General features: G+C 36.8%; 1 non-coding gene across 1 annotated transcript; it reads left to right on the top strand.

The window, feature by feature from the left end:
• Positions 1-5,323: 5,323 nt before the first annotated feature.
• On the top strand, positions 5,324-5,405 carry TRNAS-GCU. Its single transcript has one exon. It is a non-coding gene; the product is annotated as a tRNA-Ser (tRNA).
• Positions 5,406-16,085: the final 10,680 nt, after the last annotated feature.

Raw genomic sequence — 16,085 nt, 5'->3', positions numbered from 1 at the left:
TTTGCTATCTTTCACAAATGCAACCACAATTAGTCCTTGTGCCTATCTTTTATCAGAATGAGCTATTCTAAGCATGTTATAGGCTCAAGGGACTCCATTTATAGCACAATATGTATCTTAAATACCCCACAAAAGGTAGTATCTTTGGCACCTATCATGAACATACTTCTTAAAGGTAGACGTAGGTAGGGACTTAATGAACAAATCTGTCATATTGTCACTGGAGAACCTTTTTAACAAGTATTTTACCACTCTTTCGGAGTTCATGTGGGTAAATGAATTTGGGTGCAGTATCTTTCGTAAGGTTCCCTTTAATGTATCCACTACTCATCTGTGTAACACATGCTACATTATCCTCGTATAGGATAGTGGATGTATCATCTATACTCGCTAATCTAAACGAGCTACGAATTTTATGTACTAACGGCCTCAATTAAACACACTCTTTTGTGGCCTCTTATAAAGCAATAATCTATGAATAATTAGATGAGGTAACTACTAATGTCTATTTAATGGACCTCCATGAAATAGCAGTACCTCCACACAAAAATACATATCCAGTCTAGGATCTGGCATTATAAGGATCAGACATATAACTAGCATCCGAGTATCCCACTAATGTGGCATCTTGGTTTCTTTCAAATAGAATACCAATATCCTTTGTACCTTGAAGAAATCTGAGGATATGTTTCATGCCATTCCAATGTCTTCTGGTTAGAGCAGCACTAAGCCGAGCTAACAGGTTTACTAGAAAAGTAATGACGGGCCTAGTGTAGTTGTCAAGATAGAGAAGTGCCCCAATTGCACTTAGATAAGGGATTTCTGGTCCTAGAGTATCCTCATTATCTTCCATCGGTCTGTATGGATCCTTATACACTTCAAGGGATCAGACCACCATTGAAGTACTTAGTGGATGAGATTTATCCATATAAAACTTCTCCAATAGTTTATTCACATATTTAGACTAGTGTATAAGATTCCTTCAGGGAGGTGCTCAATCTGCAAGCCAAGATAGAACTTGGTTTTTCCCAAGTCTTTCATTTCAAATTCATCTTTCAAACATAAACATGCTCTAACGACATCTATGTGTGCCTCGACAATGTTTTTGTCATCAACATAAATAGATATAATACAAAAACCATAAGGTGATTTCTTAATGAAGATGCAAGGGCTAATATCATTATTGACATATCTTTGTTTCGAGAGGAATTCACTTAAGCTACAAAACCACATTCTACCTGATTGTTTTAAGCTATATAATAACCTTTGTAGTTTTACGCCATACATGTCACGATTTGCTTTGTCCTTCCTTCCACAAAGGGTTTTGAATACCCCCAGGTACTTTCATGTATATACCAGCTTCTAGTGTCCCATATAAATAAGTGGTCACTACATCCATTAGCTGCATATCTAAGTTTATATTTAATGCCACTGATATAAAGTAGCGAAACGAAGTACCACCAGTAACAAGAGAATAAGTTAGCTCAAAATCAATTCTGGGTATCGCTCGCTTTGTATCTAACCACCTCATTATTCTCATTCCTCTTTCGTACCGAGATCACATCTTTCGGGGTAAGTACGGGAGGACCAATGACTTTCCTTTTATTAAGCGAGTTAAGTTTTTATTATAATTATCTCTTGTGTCCATAAAATTTATGTCAGTTTCTATGTTCACATCAACTAAATCTTTATCATTGACCAATATATCTTGATAAAGGCGTTCCGCATCCCCAGTATTAATTTTAGTTAAAGCACATGCATCTTTATTAGGTTCTCCGTCTCTAGAACGGTCATCTTCAGGATGAGAAATATTTGGTGAATTCTGGAATGACTGTGATTGTTTATTAACTTTTTTTTTCGCATATTTAAATCTTTTGCACCGATTGGTCTCCCACGCTTCTGACAATGGAAAGTATCAGTGTCAATACTTAGTCATTTGGGGAAAATTACTCTCGACGGAGCATTTTCTGCATGAAAATATAAGACCTAGTCACTCCTCCATAATCAATAAAGGCATCTGGCAGGTTGGTTGCTAATTTTTGCACGTTTATTATTTTTTGAATTTCTAGTTCAGTCTAACTAGTACGTGGGTCAAGGTATGGGTATATAGACCACACAATCAAAGACACGTAAATGAGATATGTCCAGCTCAGTGCCACGTACTAGTTGTAATGGGGAATATTCATGATATGCAGTGCGTTGGAGTTGGATTAAATTAGCAGCATGTATGTAATACTGCCTGTCCCCAACATATAATCGCCAAACTTGACCGTTGTAATAATGGTCTAGCAATTAACTTAACCCTTTTAATCGGGGATTCAGCTAAGTCATTTTGGGTGTAGACATAAGGTACATGATGCTCCACTTTAATTTGATGCCCAAAGTCATGCAATAATCGTCAAAAGTTGATGATTAATCACCTTCATGTATTTAGCCTGCTGGTACTTAATCGTTAGCTTTAGTAAAGTTCTTTCCCTTCCAGAGCTCTTGAATTACACCTTGACCTTTATTTAAATTCTCATAATTAGGGGTGAGCATCGGTTGGTTACGGTCAATAACCGACCGATAACCGAAAGCATTTTTTGAAGACTCATAACCGACCGAAACTGACCAACTATACACACATAACCAACCAAAACCGAACACGTCGATTTCGGTAACCGAAAAACCGAATATCTGTAACATACTAACATCAACATAAATATTATAAAATTATTTAAATTCCATTCCAAACTGCCACACTGCAAAGTTCAAACTCCAAACATATAATACGACACTGCAAAGTCCAAAAACCAAACATATAATACTAAGTAATAAGTATGTTTAACTAACTTAAAAAACTAAAACTTAATAAACTAAACAGTGCACTGTACTAAAAAAAAAACAAAAACAGTGCACTAAAACTCAATAAACTAAACAGTAAACTGAAATTGCTTACTGTGTAAACTTAATAAACTAAATAGTAAATTTAATAAACTAAACAGTAAACTGAAATTGCTTACTCTGTGTAATATATATAAAATATTTATTAATATATATATATATATATATATATGGTGTCGGTTATTCGGTGACCGCGGTTTTGAACTAGCAATAACCGAAAAAATAACCGAATGGGCGAATAACCGAAATTTTTTTTCCCTTATAACCGATAATCGAAATTTTCGGTCGGTTCGATTATCGGTTATTGGTTTTCCGGTTTTTTTTCTCACCCCTACTCATAATGTCTTTCAGTTTTGGTAGCAAGGAACTTATTATCAAATAATTGATGAAAACTTTTAATGTATTATAAAAATATTTTGTTGGTAAATATAATGAATTGATACGAAATTTTAAACAAATTAACCATTTAATTAAATTAATTGTACGAAACTATGGTAATTTTCTATTTATTTTGATAATGTAATTTTACTATTTTTTTCATTGAACATTTATTTACTTGTGTGCAATGAACTCAGGGCCGGCCCTGGAGGAAGTGCAGGGTGGGCACCTGCCCAGGGCCCATCTCTATAAGGGGCCCATAGATATATATTAGTTTATACAATTATACTTAGTATATATTAAAAAAAAACAATACGGTTAATTGTTTGGAAGTCAGATTCGAGAAGACTGTCTGACTTCTGAAAGCGACGTTTTCGATTTTAATAAACCGCACACCCCTTCTGAAAGCGACGTTTTCGATTTTAATAAACCGCACACCCACCGCTTAAGCGACGTTTTCGATTTTAATAAACCGCACACCCACCGCTTATAACTCACAAGTCACACCGGCTCACCGAGCCTTCGCAAAATTCACAGTGCCTTCAGCCTTCGCAATTGTCTTCGGCCCTTCCCAATTCGCAGTGTCTTTGACGGTTCGGCCCTTCGCAATTCACAATTCGAAAATCGCAAATCACAAATTCGCAATTCCAAAGTCAAAGGTATTTAAGTATTTTAATAATTTTATGAATTGACTTATTGGCGATTTGGCGAAGTGCCGAAAAATGCTAGAATGCATATTATGTATATTAAATTATTAATATTAATTATATTATATTCTGTATAATGTATTGTTGACTAGCTTGTTCTAATGTTTAAGAGTTTGGAATAATTAGGAATTTTATTTTGATTGCATAAATTAGGAATTTAGTTTTTGATTGCAGATTAGGTTGTATTGTTTTTTAGGAATCCTAATACAATTCTAAATTATAATTATACTGTTGTTTTAATGTTTAAGAGTTTGGAATAATTAGGAATTTTATTTTGATTGCATAAATTAGGAATTTAGTTTTTGATTGCAGATTAGGTTGTATTGTTGTTTAGGAATCCTAATACAATTCTAAATTCTAATTATCCTGTTGTTTTAATGTTTAAGAGTTTGGAATAATTAGGAATTTTATTTTGATTGCATAAATTAGGAATTTAGTTTTTGATTGCAGATTAGGTTGTATTGTTGTTTAGGAATCTAATACAATTCTAAATTCTAATTATACTGTTGTTTTAATGTTTAAGAGTTTGGAATAATTAGGAATTTTATTCGAGTAAAGCAGGCAGAATTTTTATGTAATGATTATTTTTGTATTTAAAAAATTGTTGCAAATTTTCTAATATTATTTCATGTGATTTGATATTATCATTTTTTAATATTATTAAATTTAAATCTTAGTTTGTTTCGCATAGGGGCCCTTTTTCTAATTTCGCCCCGGGGCCTATGAAATGTTTGGAACGGCCCTGAATGAACTTCATTTGCCTATATGAGAGATAAGAATTATATAGCCTATTTTCTACTTTAAAAATATTCAAGTTGACTCCGACAATTTATATGATGGACCAGAGTCCACATAGCATTATGAACACTAGATTGAAACGACGAGGTACAAAATTCATACTCGTAAGGTACATAATTTCATAACACAAGACACAAAAAATCACAACACAAGACATATACACATTAAATATTTACTTATTTTTCAAATCTAATTTAAGTAAATAATGTGTGTTCATAGGCACATAATTTCGCAACACAAGATATAGAAATTCATAATGTAAGGGACAGTTACTAATTTATTTCAGATATAAAATTCATACATTTAAAGTACAGAATTTTATAACATGACACAAAAACTCGTAGCATAAGACACATACACATGCACCAGGGTCCACAGTGCAATGTGAACTCTGGTCCATGGTATAAAGATTGGTTAACTCCACTAACCCTTACAAGTTACAAACAATAGTTTTCCCATGACATGGTTTGCGAATTGTGAATTACCTTCTTTAATCCTTGACTTGGTGGCCTACGTGGAACTTTGCTATAAATTTGAAAATCGTTATTGTACAAGTCGTTGCTTTGGCCAAGTGGTTAAGGCGTATGTCTGCTAAGTACATGGGGTTTCCCTGTGAGAGTTCAAATCTCTCAGGCGACGCAATATTAAATATATTTTAATGATTTTATTCTTTTCTCATGACATTTTCGATTACATTTAGATATAACATTTTCCAATAAAAAAGATTCATAGTTGTCCAAAACTTTTTTCTTATTAAAAGATTCATAATTGTTTCAATTTTGTGAAAAGAAGTTCAATCTTTTTTCTTTTTAAATATTTTTGACATAACCTAGTCTGAGATGTCTGAATATGGTTGTATCATTTTCATCTTTGATATCTATATGCATGCAAACTGATTGTGTAGGTAATTTTCTCAATAATCCCATCATCTGATGCTTTAGTTATGTTAATTATCTCCTGCACCAAATCAAATGAGCCAGCTAGAGGGCCTACATGAGCACCACACCTTTGAACATCATTCACATCTCCATTCTTTTAGGATTTGGCACTATGCTACAATATGGGATGATCATTATATTCCTCATTCACTTTGTTAAACACCAGGAGCGATGAGACTTGCCTTTGATAATGTTAATCAATATGGTTGAGACTCGATTAGGAGGTAATGATTAGGATTGAATAATTCTGTATATCTCAAACACACAATTACACAGGAGAAATATAAATACAATACGTAGAAGTATAGTTCAACTAGAAGTAGTCTAGACTAAGAGTCCTAACACTCCCCCTCAAGCACAGGGAGGAGCGACCTGAAGCTTGTCACGTAAGAAAGCAAAACGAGGCGCAGCCAATGGTTTGGTAAAAATATCAGCTAGTTGATCCTTTGTAGAGATAAAATGAACCTGAAGTTCCCCGGAGGCCACCTTGTCACGAACAAAGTGATAATCAATCTCAATATGCTTTGTCCGAGCATGAAACACAGGATTGGCACACATATAAGTTGCCCTTAGATTACCACACCACAACCGCGGAGGAGAAGACGGTGGAACACCCAACTCACGAAGCAAAGAAACCACCCAGGTGACCTCAGCACAAACATCTGCAAGAGCCTTGTACTCCGCCTCGGTGGAAGAACGAGCAACAGTACGCTGCTTCCGACAAACCCAAGAGATGAGATTCGATCCCAAGAACACTACAAAACCACTCGTGGATTTCCTGTCTTCCGGGCAACCAGCCCAATCCGAGTCACTGTAGGCATGAATATCAGTATGAGAAGACTTACACAGACGTAAACCATAATGCGTAGTCCCCTTAACATAACGAAGCACCCTCTTCAGCTGAGCCCAATGCGCGACCGTAGGAGCATGCATCTGCTGACACAATAGATTCACTGCAAAAGAAAGATCTGGACGAGTCACAGTGAGATACTGTAAAGCCCCAGCCAAACTCCTGTACCGAGTAGGATCAGCGTACAACTCAAAACAATCACCCGAAGAGCGAGAGACAGGAACAGGAGTCGCCAAAGGCGTGCAGTCAGACATTCCTGCACGCTTAAGAATATCAAGCATATATCGCTTCTGAGAAAGCAACAAACCATCACCAGCACTGACTGTCTCAATATCCAAAAAGAATCCCGGGCTTCCCAAATCACGAATCTTAAAAGCCTTAGACAACTTAGAAATAGAGACCAAGTCAGAATCACTCCCCATGACCAAGATGTCATCCACATAAACTAACAAATAAACATGCAACTCCCCCTGAGTAAAGATAAACAGAGAAACATCCGTCTTGGATTCCCGAAAACCAATAGACAAGAGGAAAGCATGCAAACGAGTAAACCACGCACGCGGTGCCTGCTTAAGACCATATAAAGATCGCTGTAACAAACAAACGTGACTAGGAAATTCCGAGTCAGCATACCCAGGAGGCTGACTCATATAAACAGTTTCAGCTAACGCACCATTCAAGAAGGCGTTATGCACATCAAGCTGTCGCACAACCCAGGCAGAACTCAAAGCAAGAGACAACAACAAACGTACCGTAGTAGGCTTAACCACAGGACTGGACGTATCAAAAAAAATCTTGACCGGCAACTTGGTTAAAGCCTTTAGCAACAAGTCTTGCCTTGTGACGCTCTACCGAACCATCAACATTTCTCTTGGTTCGGAAAACCCACTTGCACCCTACAACATTCATAACTTCACGAAAGGGTACAAGACGCCACGTTTGATTCTGCAGCAAGGCATTGAACTCTGCATCCATAGCTTCTCTCCACTCCGGGAAGCGCACAGCCTGTGTATAGCAAGTAGGCTCAACAGGACACACCTCTGCAGAAAGGGCCACTAATTCAGCCCCTTCGGACCGAACTCTGCTGCGCGTCATAGGACCACCTTCTCGAACCACAGTAGTAGAGGTGGTTAATCTAGGCGCCCGAGCACGAACCACAGGTTGAGCAGCCACAGCAGTGGAGACAGGGGACGAGGGCACCACTGAACCAACAGGGAGAGATGGCACACGAGCAACACCCCAAGGCTGAGGCTCAGAACCTGCTACAGGCTGCAAAATAGGCTTAGCAGCAAAAGGAAAAACCTGCTCATCAAAACGAACATGCCGGCAGATAAAGACCTTATTAGTGTTCAAATCCATGCATCGATACCCCCGAAAAGACTCAAGATAACCAAGAAAGACACAAGGAGCGGAACGAAAACTCATTTTGTGACGATTATAAGGGCGAAGATGAGGGTAACATAAACAACCGAAAACACGCAGAAAGGAATACGACGGAGGAGACCGATGAAGCATAAAATGCGGACTTTTATCACCCAGAACTGAAGTAGGCATCCTATTGATAAGATACACTGCAGACTCAAACGCATAGTCCCAATAACGGGAAGGAACAAAAGCATGAGCAAGCAAAGTGAGACCGGTTTCAACTATATGCCTATGCTTACGCTCTACACGACCATTTTGTTCGTGAGTGTAAGCACAGGACTGCCTATGACGAATGCCAAGCTTAAGAAACTCAGAATGTAGCTTCTTGTACTCAGCACCTAGATCAGATTGGATTGATTTAATGGAACAACCAAAAGAACGTTCAACTAACGAGCGAAATTGAGCAAAGGCTGTATATAAATCAGATTTCAAACGTAAAGGAAAGAACCAAGTAAATCGAGTAAAATCATCCACAAATATCACGAAATAACGATAACCATTAACCGAAGTAACAGGCGCAGGCCCCCAAATATCAGTATAGATTAAGTCTAAAACATGGGAACTAGAAGACTCAGTACTAGAAAGTGGGAAACGCGCAGATTTCCCAAGTTGACATGCATTACACAGAGAATTTAAACGACTAGGCGAACTAACTAAACAAGACTCCAAAATACGACTCTGAACGCGATGGTGAGGATGTCCCAAGCGCCCATGCCATACAGAAGCCGACGCACGAGCTGAAAGGAAAGCAGACGAACTAGAAGAGGGCAACACCGGAAGAGTGTATAAGCCGCCCGAACTCTTACCCTGTAGAAGGACTACTTTGGTGCGGATATCCTTCACAACAAAATGCGTAGGGTAAAACTCAAAAAAGACATCGTTTTCAGAAGCAAATTTTTGCACAGAAAGTAGAGAAGCAGATAACCCAGGAACATGAAGAACACGAGACATATTAAACGAGCGAGAAGGAGTAGAAAACGATGCACAGCCAACACTAGAAATAGGTAAGGCCTTACCATTACCGACACGCAACGTGTCATGACCAGTGTAATCCTCGGAAGCAGTGAGAACGGTCCCATCTGGCGTGGCATGATCAGTAGCCCCCGTATCCGGGAACCAAGTCTGCGAACTCAACGAAACACCCGAGTCAGACACACCTTGATAGACCATGTGAGCCTGAGAACCATCAGAATATTTGCGGTAGCACGAAACAGCAGTATGCCCAGTTAAATCACATATTTGACACCTGGGAGCACCAAAATTACTACCACGCTGTCTCTGCTGTCCACCACGCCATGATCTAGAGCCCCTCGAACGAGCAGAATTAACATAGACAGCAGCTGTTGATCGTGCTGCACCCAAACGCCGTAGGCAGGATTGATCGGAGCAGCAGCGGCAGACGCGGCTTCACCGACGGGGAGAGGCAGTGTAGGCGATGGACAAGGGTAAGAGCCATCAATAAATCGCATGAGATTCTACCCGCGCAAAAACGGTAGGATTTGAGCCCGCCAAAACAGAAAATTACGATTGGTGAGTTTAATACTCACATAGTGATGAGCCGACGACAACGACGACGGCAAGGAAGGCATAGGCGCATCCGAAACAGTCCGCTTGGACGAGACACCGGCAGAGCTGTCATTGGCGGCCATTGAAAATAAAACCTAGCGATGATACCAGATTAGGATTGAATAATTCTGTATATCTCAAACACACAATTACATAGGAGAAATATAAATACAATACGTAGAAGTATAGTTCAACTAGAAGTAGTCTAGACTAAGAGTCCTAACAGTAATTACCAAATCCAATCTCAAGGGGTTGATTAACCACACTTTACCTTTGAGAAAAGGGGAGTATAGGATGCTAAGACCAAGGTGCTTGATGAAATGCTTCTTAGATACTCATGAGTCATGAGAAAGTTCTTGTGTATCCTAAGAACGTAGAATGACCTTGAGAAAGACTTCCTCCCAGTTAATGACATATGTCATCAAGTCAATTGACTTCCACTCCTGATCTCGATTTGGTCACTGATCGCTGTGAGAAATAGTGATAAAGTATTACGGGTTAAAAGTTATCATTTTGCAGTGGATTGGCACTACGACACATACTTGTGTAACTATTAAACTTCTAGACACTAAAGCCTTGAACCTGCAAGAATCCAAACACACTCACAAACATGGATAAACGTAGAAACACTAATTAAAACACTTAAAATATGAACTAAACGCAATAAAAATGATAGGGCTCAAGTTAGGGAATATCACCTTCTAGATGCTACAATATCATATGGGATTAAGATGAGTCAAACTCAACATTGGGTTCCAAGATTACCAACACCAATTCGGTGGGCTAACACGCCACTTTCGTGATCCAATGTTAGGCCGAATTGAAGAACGCGGGTTGTCCCACTTTCGTGACGCTATCAACCCTCTCAATAATGTTCAAGCAATCTAGCTAGGCCTTTAGAATTCCCTAGTTTCATGGTGGAACATAAAGTTAGTGAGATGGGTCTAGAGGAATATTGATGGTTGTGAGATAGGTGAAGAAAAATATTGATCCCTTGTCCATCGGTTGTCAAATTCCAAACTAAGAAATATGTTGGCAATGTTGGTACCCACATCTCAACACAAGAACACAAGATCTCTTACGACAAGAGGAACCCTAGATTGTGTTTTACCCCTCTTATGCATTAATCACAAAAATAGCATCAAGATATGCAATACAACCCTAATCTAATTAAGCCCATAAACAAACTACTCACACATATTAAACATAAATATACCAAAAGCACAAGTAATAAATATTAATATTGCAAAGGAAATAGATAAAGGAAAGAAGAACTTCTTTATTGAAAATGGAATAATAATCTTGAAAGCCAAGAGTATAATCTTCAATACAAACTCCAAATATGTAAAGAAACTTAAATCTAAGCCCAATCTACCCTAGAATGTTGATAGGAAAACAAAGGGGAAAAAAAAACTCAGCCGCCGAGGGCTCGAGCTAGGGAAAAACCAAAGAGAAATAATGACAGAGTTCTAAAATTTATACACATAGATTCACGCGTCACAAGACCCGTCACAACGTCATGGTGACTCAAATGTTGAGCAGATTAAATCCTAAGTCTAGAATACAAAATATTTAGGGTCTAAAATTTCTATCATTTGGTATCATCAAAATCTAAAAACAGACATTCCTAACACTATACATAAAACACATTAATTAGTTCAAAATTCCAATTACACACACCAAAGTATACAACAAATGGGGTGAAATAGGGGGCAAAATATATCTCAAATAAAGTGTCACCAGTTACGTTACATTGACCTAATCCAATTTCCTATTCTCCTCTGCCTTCTTTATTTATTTATTATTATTATTATTATTATTATTATTATATATATATATATATAGAGAGAGAGAGAGAGAGAGAGAGAAAACTTATGACCAACGTTGAATGAATAGAAGAAAAAATAGAAGGAAGTCTGTGACGTGTTGTAAAAACATTGCCTTAAAAGCAAATATGCCCGGAGACGGTGTAGTATTATTATGGTAGGTTGTTTTCTATGGGTAATACAAACAATCTTATGTTAGGCTTGCACCAGCTAACGAAGAGCGAACTTGCGATATAGCTCAAATAAAAGTGTTAAAGACATCAGCGAAGAGGGAAAAATGAATTGTGTATGTTGTGTGTCCAAACAGAACAAAATGGGTGTTTATATAATGCAGTGCTCCAATAACTCTCATTATTTCAGCTACAAATAAGAAAATTAGAAGTAAGGGAAAAATTGCACATGATTCGTTGATCTGGACACGTGGACGGCTGTGGAGGGTTGCACTCTCGTGCGAACTCTCGCCCAGGTAGGAAATGAGAACGCTCCACAGCCGTCCACGTGTCCAGATCAACGAATCATGTGAAATTTTAAAAAAATGATGCGGTGACATTTTCGTTAATAACTGGAACTTTGGTGCACCTAGTTTCACTTACAAGTGCACCTAGTTTCAATTAAAAGTGCACCTAGTTTCACTTACAAGTGCACCTATTTTCGCACCTATTTTCACTTACAAGTGCGAGTAATTTACCTTGTTAATATTCATGCACCTATTTTCGCAAATATTTTCACTTACAAATGCAAGTAAATTTACCTTGTTAATACTCATACACCTGGGTGCAACCTAGGTGCACCTAGTTTTAACATAGGTTGCACCTAGTTATACATTAGGTGCACCTAGTTATAACATTACGTGCACCTAGTTATAACATTACGTGCACTTAGTATTGATGCTCACTGTACAATTCACTTGCACCTGTAATACATTCTACTTGCATCTGCAATACATTTTAGTTGAACTTATGCAAGTAATTTACTTTGTTAACATTCATGCACCTAGGTGCAACCTATGTGCACCTAGTTATAACATTAGGTGCACCTAGTTATAACAGTAGGTGCACCTAGTTATAACATTAGGCGCACTTAGTATTAATGCTCATTGTACAATTTACTTGCACTTGTAATACAGTTTACTTGCACGTGTGCACCTATTTTCACTTACAGGTGCAAGTAATTTACTTTGTTAACATTTATGCACTTGGGTGCACCTATGTGCACCTAGTTATAACATTACGTGCACCTAGTTATAACGTTATATGCAACTACATTCCGGACACGTGGCACGCTGTGATTCGTTTGTAGTTCTCTCCTGGGCGGCCAGTACGCACTTGAACGCGATCCTATATATATATATATATATATTTGTTCAAATGCGGCAGCGAGTTCCGGTGCGCTCATGCGGCCTAATCTGCACCGTCCAATTTCATTAATCCTACTGAAATTCGCTTATGTTTAAATGGGGTTATTATGGTAATTTAAGTATTTATATTACGTGAATTGGAATGGTGCATTTTAGTACATAGTGTGGTGTGTTTGAATACATGTTGTGGTGCCTTTTATTACGTACGTTGGTGCATTAACTGTGTTGTGGAATGGTGTGTTTTAATCTATCCGCTGGTGCATTTTCATACGTCGAATGATGTGTAACTGTGTTGTGGAATGGTCTGTTTTAATAAGTCGTCTGGTGCATTTTAATACATTGAATGGTGTGTATTTTAACACGTGTTTTTAATAAGTGTGCTGTGAAATGGTGTGTTTTAATTCGTCCTCTGGTGCATTTTAATATGTTGAATGATGTGTATTTTAACACATGTTTTCTAATAAATATAATAGTGCATGTTTATAATCTAACAAGAGGCAAGTTGTGGTACATTTTAATACGTAGAATGATGTGTTTTATTAAGTATATTGATGAATTTTAACTGAATAGGTGCATTTGGTATATTGTGTGGAATGGTGTGTTTTATTGGTCCTCTGGTACGTTTTAGTACGTAGAATGGTGTGTTTTGTAACATATATATATTGCACGTTGATTTGATTAGTTGATATGATCTAATGGCTGAAAATAGGTCGCACGGCCACACCTAATGACCAGGCCACACCTGATCATGACTATATATATATATATATATATATATATATATATATATATATATATATATATATATGTATGTATGTATGTATGTATGTACGTATGTACGTATGTATGTATGTATGAGAACTAACCTCCCCATAAGTAAGGGTGTTAGAGAACAAAGCTTTCGGTAAACTACTCGTGTTCGTGTTTAGTAAGCGTTCGTTTATGTTCGTTTATCAAGGTAAACGAACATAAATAAACAAATTGCAGAACTCGTTTCATAAACGAACAGAGTCTGAACGATTGCTAAGCGCTCGTGAACAAGCTCATTTGTGTTTGTTTAATAATGTTTATGAACACGTTCATGAAAAAGAAGTTAGGCACATATATAGTTGTTGTGTTGTTTGTTTGGTAATTGTTTGTGAACATGGATTATTTCTTGTTTACGAACGAATTGTGATCATGAACATGTGCTTGTGTTTGGTTATTAAGCGTTCCTGAAAGTGAACGAACATGTTCGCAAACGTTAATCAACAAGTTTGTGAACGTGTTCGTTAACGTTAACGAACACATTCGTGAACGTGTTCGCGAACGTTAACAAACACTAATGAACGCTTAACAAATGAACACGAATAGGTTTTTTAAAATATAATGTTAACAAATGAACACGAACATGAACACTCCAAAAATCTTAACAAATGAACACGAACAACCTCCGATCGTTTATGTTCGATTCGTTAACAACCCTACCCATAAGTTCATGAGTATTATTTGGTGCATTAAAAAAATAGATTTATGGATGAAATTAATTGCACGAATTAAAAACGAGCATGTGCATATGGAGCATTTTGATGTGTGCAACATAGGGACATACATAACATTCACACATCATAATGCTCCATATGCACACGTGCGTTTTTAATTCCTGCAATTAATCTCAATCATAGATCTATTTTTTAATGCATCAGATTCGTTCTCATGGACTCATGGGGAGGTTGGTTCTCATATGATCTCTATATGTATATATATATATATGTATATATATGTATATATATATATATGTATATATATATGTATATATATATATGTATGTATGTATGTATGTATGTATGTATGTATGTGTGTGTGTGTGGGAAGATTCACGTGCGAAGGAACTCCCATGGGAAAAAAATAGGGTGAGATTTGAGTCGTTGATCTAATCTAGATCAACTGTCCAGAGTGAACGAAATTTTTTTAAAAGAAATGCACTTCCTAGACTCATGCACCCGTATCTTCTTTTAGTTTTGAAATATATGCATATTAAGTTCAATGTTATATATCTAAATGTTGAAAATTATGCACCTGTAATTCCAAAGGTATGCACCTAAGGCAGAAAAGTTATACACATAATGATTAAAATGTATGCACTCGTAGGCGAAACTCTATGCACCCCAAGATGCAAAGTTATGCACCTTACAGTGCAAAGTCAAGCATTTTAAAGTTATACACCCAACGGTCTAAACTTTTGCACCTTAAGTTCTAAGTTATACACTCAAAGAAGAAACAATATGCACTCGAAGAAAGAAAATAATGCACCCAATTTTTGAAAAGTTAATTAATAAAATAAATATGCACTTGAAGATAAACAATGCACTAGAAGAGACAAAGCACGCACTCAATGAAGGAACAATATGCACCCAAAGAAGGAAAATAATACACACAAAGATAAATAAGATTGAACTTACTTACACTAAATTACCAAAATGCTACTGTCTTTTTTTTTTTTTTTTTTATATTCTGAATTGTTGATTTAAACAAGATCAGTGGATGAGATTTAACCATATTTTTAACCTAAGATCTCCTTCGCATCTAATCCATTATATATATAGACGAAGGATCAGGTACGGTAATAGGCTTCAGGTAAAAGATAGGGTTTAATTTCAGCCATTGATCTAATAAAATCAATAGCCCAGATTTGAAGAAAACATAAATAAAAAAAATACGATGACAATTTGATCATTTTCCATATTGTTGAAAATTAAGGTGCGTAGTTATTGTGCTTAAGGCGCGTCGATTTAATACTTAAAGTGCGTGGTTTCTGTGCTTGTTAGTTCTTCAGTTGAGAACTTAAGGTGTGCTTTTTGTTGAAACTTAAGGTGCGTTAGTCTAAAGCTTAAGATGCGTGGGTTTATGTGCTTAAGGTGCGTCAATTCTTCAGTTGAGAACTTAAGGTGCATTTTTTGTTGAAACTTAAGGTGCGTTTTTTGTTGAAACTTAATGTGCGTTTTTTGTTGAAACTTAAGGTGCGTTAGTCTAAAGCTTTAGGTGCGTCTTTCCATAGATTAAGGTGTTTCTTTGTAACACTTAAGGTGCACCTTGTTTAACACTGAAAGTGCGCCAATTTAACAGTTAAGGTGCGTTATTTTAACACTTAAGATGTGTCGTTTTGTTACTTTACTTCTTTCAACCCATGACACGTCTTTTTTTTTTTCATTAATTTGAGCCGTTGATCTAGATTGGATAAACGACTCAGATCTCACCCCATCCTTTAATTGGGAGCATTTTCACACTTGAACTATATATATATATATATATATATATATATATATATATATATATATATATATATATATATATATATATATATATATATATATATAT

The sequence above is a fragment of the Ipomoea triloba genome, chromosome 1 (assembly GCF_003576645.1).
Source record: "Ipomoea triloba cultivar NCNSP0323 chromosome 1, ASM357664v1".
NCBI lineage: Eukaryota > Viridiplantae > Streptophyta > Magnoliopsida > Solanales > Convolvulaceae > Ipomoea > Ipomoea triloba.
Note: the sequence above shows the minus strand (reverse complement) of the source record. Positions and strands in the feature narration are given on the sequence as shown.